The 6000-nt window shown below is 52.4% G+C and overlaps 1 protein-coding gene across 3 annotated transcripts in view; it reads right to left on the reverse strand.

Moving 5' to 3' along the window:
* LOC125954982 (glucose transporter type 1) overlaps positions 1–5015 on the reverse strand; it is a 156444-nt gene extending 151429 nt beyond the window's left edge. Inside the window, exons 1-2 of one of the 3 annotated variants that reach the window (XM_049685750.1) lie at positions 4649–5015; positions 1996–2031 (exon numbers count right to left, since the gene is read on the reverse strand). The gene's annotated coding sequence lies outside the window, so the exon portion shown is untranslated. Of the gene's footprint in view, positions 1–1995; positions 2032–2202; positions 2257–3046; positions 3156–4648 lie in introns of those variants that run through there. The other 2 variants (XM_049685751.1, XM_049685752.1) reach the window with 2 other exon arrangements.
* Between the last annotated feature and the right edge of the window lie 985 nt (positions 5016–6000).

A 6000-nucleotide genomic window follows, 5' to 3' on the forward strand; every position in this document is an offset into this window, starting at 1 on the left:
TGAACCTCATTTACGCGTGAATCCGAGAGTTGAATCAGGGCAAGCAGGGTTGAGGGGAGGGTTCCAAAAAGGGCGTTTCATCGTCCAACTTCAAAAGTGAAACCCGAAACCTGGAGGTGACCGCCAAGGCCTCTCCCTACCGGTGGTGCTGATGATGATGACGATGGCCACACCTCCTCTCGTTTGTCCGTTGAGTTCAATCGATAGGCGAGTGGCCAAACCAGGAGCGTCATCCTTCTCGTCCTGATCATCCCTTCCCTTGGTGGAGTCGCACACACACACAATGGGGTGACAAAAAGGGGGAGGTGACGGTCCGGATGAAATGGAATTGAATTATCGCTCGAAACGCGACACATACACTACGTATACGGTACGGTCATTCCGGTTGTGTAGATGTCGCACGCGGAACACACCACAGTAGGGAGGGGCCAAAACAGTCTAATTGCAGTCCTCGAAACGGGGGAGGGGGAGGAGGGAGGCAGATGCGCATCACGTTCGCGACTGATCAAAGCCCATTCCCGGACCGGATCAAAGCCGGAGACTCCATCCCCCATCCGGATTGGCGAATGAAATAAGGGCGCAAATGAAAACTTTATCGCAAGCAATTTTAAATCACATATCACCAGACAAAGAGAGAGATAAAGAGAGAGAGAGAGAGAGAGAGAGAGAGAGAGCGAGAGAGAGAAACGTGCATTGGATTTGGTGAAAAATCTTTCACGAATTAACCCCCACCAGGCGCCTCCATCGTGGTCCCCGTGGCCACTCAGATAGCATCATCGCCGCCATCGCCATCATCTCTTCTCCCCTGGGGAGAGTGGGGGGGGAGGTAGTTTTTGCTCCCGCCAATGCCAATCCAATGCCATTGAAATGCCATTTATCATCGGATGAAATAACATTTCACCACCACCAGCACCACCACCACTGGACCACCGTCATCACCGTCATCAGCGTCATCGGCATCGCGTCGCGAGTTGGCGAGTTTTTGGGGCTCCAAAAGGACAAAGTGGTGGTGGAGAAAAAAAAAACTCGCCCATGCACGCCATGTCTCTCTCTCTCTCTCTCTCTCTCTCTCTCTCTCTCTCTCTCTCTCTCTCTCTCTCTTCTGCACACACACAAAAGGGCGAGCGAATCCCCATTCCGGACGAAGGACCAACCGACCACCCTTGACGGGGTGGGGGATGCGAGGAAGTTCAAAGCAATGGTGGTGGTGAAGGTGCTGCTGAATGTTGCTGAATGGTCCCCTCGCACTCGCACTCGCTACACCCCTCTCCTTCTGAGCGGCTGCACAGCAAAAGAATAAAACACCTGAGATCGTCTTCTTTCAGCTTACCTGGTGCGCTGGTGATGGCCATGGTCGACTGTAAGGGGTGGTGGCTGTTGCTGCTTGCATTCTTCTCCTTCACCGTCTCCTTCTCCTGCTGTTTTTTTTTCTTTCTTTCTGTCGGATTTTCTCCCTACGGTGGCGCTTTATGTCCGGACCTGCACGCCCCAACCCCCTCGCACTGGCGCCATTCAAATGCGTCGTCGGCAGGAAAACTCCAGTGGCAGCGTCCGCCACGGACCGTTACGTTCCGTTCGCCAATGTTTTGTCAGTTTCTTCTTTTTGCTCGCTCAAGCGAGCGTTCCTTCACAACACTGGCACTGGCACTGGCCGAGAGGACACAAGGGTGTTCACAAGTAAGGACCACACTTCTTCCATCGTACGGGATGCATTCCTCGCCGCTAGCAGGAGCACGGTGCCCACCATCAAGTCGGGTCAAAATGATTACGCACAGAATCTTGCCACAAGAATCCACACATTAATCTCTCCCCTCTTCTACTCACACACACATACACACACACATACACACACAACACACTTGGTCAAACGCACTAAACACCGAAAACGCGCTCGTTAGGCGATGGTAACAAGCACCTGTGTCCCTGGGGCCACCGTTAGTGACCTTGTCCACAATGTTTCACACCACCTAGACCCGAGGATGAGGTCCTCCTTACCTTCCACCGAACCGAACGAACGAACGAACGAAAATCCTGCGGAGAGAAAATGGAGCAATGGAACCTGGTTCTAAATTCACGCTTCACGCCTTCTGCTGCTGCTGTAACAATACTCGCGCTCGTGTGTGTGGCTCACAAATCCGCAGTCCAGTAGCACCAGCAGCAGCAACACACACCACAAGCAAAGGCTGCCGTCAACCAACCAACCAACCAAGAGCTCACAACAGAGCTCGTCCCTCGTGTGTTACGCGCCGTGTGGAGTGAGTGTGCCGTGTTCAGGTTTTGTTCTGGCAGCGGCAGCGAAAGCACTGGCTCTGGTCCACTACTGCTCCTACTGCTAACGCAATCGCAACCCGAGCCAAAGCCCAGCACCAGCCACGAAAGCACGAATGGCCGAACGAGCACGCAACCGACACGACGCACAGCAGGGATTTCCCGCAGCAATCAACAACACCCGGGGGTGAGGGGGGGTGGGGGGAGGGCTAGAGGGGTGCTCCAGAAGACGAAGGGTCGTCGGGCCATGGACGAAGGCGAACCCACGTCGACAGGGAGGACGAAATTAGTCCCTCCCTGTGAAGAGAGGCTCCCCCCAAAAAAAAGGATCCACCAAGAGAGAGCGAGCGAGAGAGTGAGTGCCCAGAGACGAGCGCTCTCGCATTATCTCACGTCCTCTCGCGGCTCTCCTTAAAGCTCTCGCGATGAAGCGCCAGTAAGTGCGCTCTCCGATCTCGCACACAAACAAGGAGCAGCAGCAGCAGCAGTAGCAGTAACACTCACGAGGAGCCCGCAAACAATCCTTTTTAGGAGGGCCCCATCCATCCATCCCCACATCTGACCGCTGTGATCCGCAACCATCTTCGCCCTGCTGCTCGTTGCCCTGTCTGGCCCCCTACACCCCTCATCAACAACACGCACAGCAGCAGCGCGATGGTTTATCGATATTTTCGAGGTCCCCTGCGAACTGCACAGCAGCAGCAGCAGCAAGGCACTTGCTGGGGTGGTTGGGGGGCCTCCTTGTATCCTCTCCATTTGACCTCCATTTACACCTCACCTCACCGTCACCGTCCTGCCACTGCCTTGCCACTGGTTCCACTGACAGCGGACGGAGGGAAGAACCAACTGGAAGAACCAAACCAAAGGCCGTCTGCCTGCCTGCCTGCCGCCAGTCAGTCAGTGCCGTCAGTTAGTCAATGGACAAAAAGGCTTTCAAACCGGGAACAACTGGAACGCACTGGCCAATCCTGGGCACACTTGCTGGACCGCCGCACACACAACACAACGGACACAACGGTCGCACAACACTTTCAAGGGTTCTGGTTGCCTTTTGAGGTGCTGCGGAACCGCCCTAAAACACTGTACTGTAGTGTAGCAGCAGCAGCAGTAGTAGTAGCACGCAGCAACCCATGGAGAGCGCACACACACACACATAGGAGCAAAGCTCTTTCTCTCTCTCTCTCTCGCTTGTCAATGGTCTCCGTGAGTGCCCGTAGAGTGTCCTTTCGTCCATCCCCATCCCTTTTTCATATGAACGGGATTGAGTTTCGTTTTGTTGGTTTTGCTGTTTTGATTCCGCACGCGCACACACACACACATACACGCGCATACACTGCGCTCAGGTGATATGACGATGATGACGATGGTCAGTAGCTGTGAGATGGAAAGGCGATGGGCAGTGTATGTATGTATGTGTGTGTGCGAGGAGTTTGGCTCACTAGAAACTAGATGACTAACGGCAGTTAGAGTATCAAACTCGACTGGAGGAAAGCGGGGTATGTCCCGGTGGAAGCTATAGTGTACCAGGCAGCAGGTACGTGGCCGCTCGTCGAGCATACACTAGCCAATGTGCCAACCCTTCGAGGCCAACGCGCTGACGCACCTTGCCTTGCAGAGTAGAGTTCGTCAGTATTGGCAATCGTGAGATGGTTGGTCCGGTTCGGTGAGATGAGGTGAGACCGGCCTTCACGCCCGAGAAGCAGAGTTATGGCAACGGCTGACTAGATGGTAGCGGCTGAAACTCGATACTCGATCGATTTGCTTGCAGAGTTTTGTGACCGGACTCGGCTGGTCCGGTTCCACCTTTTCTACCTTTATCTTCGTCACCGACACTAACAGTACCCTCCGGGGGTTTTGTTTGGCATAATTTTATCATCTCCTCTAATTCGCATAATCATTTGCCAACTCATATGCTCACGCATACTACCACGCACACACACACACACACGGGCACACAAATAGTGTATTCTAAGCAACTCACACTCACACAGCGGAACGAAGGACGTTGGGCAGTTCGCACGCACACGCTGCGAGCGCAACATAGGGCGAGGACTACTAGTAGTAGCAGCAGCAGCAGCAGCAGTAGAGATCAATATCATGCTGCAGAGCTTTTCCAGCATACACAGCACCTTCCCCGGGCTGCTGTCAACGGACCTCCGGACCCCTCTGCTCGCTCTCTCTCTCTCTCTCTCTCTCCCGAACGCGTTCTCCCACTCTCTTTCTCTCTCCTTCTCTCTCTGTCTCTCTCGCAATCGCAGAGTTCAAATGGTGAATGGTGAAGTCCTTCGAACGGAAACGCCTTCTTCATCTGCTTTCGAACTAATTTTGAACAACTTATTACCGGACACGGATCCACACAGACATACACACACGCACTTACGCTGTTCACCACCCACCAACTCCCATTTCCCAAAGGAAATTGGATGAAGGGGAAGGGTGCACCACGGTAGCCTCGATGCGGTCGATCCCAGGTTTCGATCGGAGAGACCACCATAAGACGTGGCTTCTAATGACGTACAGCAGCACAGACGCGCGCGGTCACCGGAGACCAAATGGAGTGGCCTTCAAAATCAGGCTATTCGCAACGACTGACGACTGACGACCACTACCACTGGCACTAAACACCACACTGCACCCCCCACGGTCGCCAGTCTACCGCCGCTCTCTCCTTTCGACAATCTCGTACAATCTTCGCTGTGTAGAGGCGTGCGTGTGTGTGGTTTTTTGTGATTTTTCTTGTTTTTGGAAAGGTAAGGAAGGTAAGAATCCGTGTGGACGGGCGCGCGAGAGTGGCCACAGCGTGGTGGGGGTGGTGTGGTCGACGTGTCGTTCACCGAGTGAGAAACGGAATACGACTAACCAGCGCGCACAACCGTCCGGCGGTTACTCGGCGGTCCGGAGTAGTTGCATAGAGTGTCGTGCGAGCGTCGCGACCCGTTCGGGGAACGTTCGCGTGAGTTCGGTGCCCACGGGTTTCCACTTTCAGGACGAACGGCGGCCACCACCACCACCCACCGTGGGGCGATGCTGGGTTTCGCCAGGACGCGAGAGCATGAGTGCCAATGGTAGAGATGCTGCTACTAGTATACTGAGCATGCATGAGATGAGAAGGATGAGATGTGGCCACTGCCACTGGGAGTGGTTGTGTTGGTGTGTTTAGTGATGGGTTACTAGATGTCAAAATTGGCGGGGCGAAATCTCGCGTGACTCTCGCGTGCTCGCCGGGAAAACACATTTCGCATGTTTCGTGGCGAAAACGGAAAACAAACGAAACCGTTCAGTTTCGATTTGAAAATTTAACTAATTTTTGTTCAATTCAAATAATGTTCCAACACACGAAGCATCCTAATAGGAATAGCAATTAAGAGAGAAGCTCCTAATCAATCAGATAATATACTGAGATGAAGAAAATACCAAATAGAATGTCAAAAGTGTTACCCCGATATTGTTACTTGCCAATAGAAACTGACCTAAGTAACGACAAAAGAAAAGAATGCAAAGAATAATAGAATAACTCTGAAAAACACATTTTTATCGTGAAAAGTGTAATTAAGTGTAAAAAGCAAAAAGTGTAATTAACATGTAAACTTGTATTATTTGCATATAAAAGACAAACGAACCAGAAACCAGAACCTCTTAAACCTATATTGGAACAATCCTTAACCATGTGTTAGGAAATTTCGAATACGTTTTAGAGCGTAGAACAATGAATTCATTCTAAGTAATGCATCA

Source organism: Anopheles darlingi, chromosome 3 (genome assembly GCF_943734745.1).
Source record: "Anopheles darlingi chromosome 3, idAnoDarlMG_H_01, whole genome shotgun sequence".
Taxonomy (NCBI): Eukaryota; Metazoa; Arthropoda; class Insecta; order Diptera; family Culicidae; genus Anopheles; species Anopheles darlingi.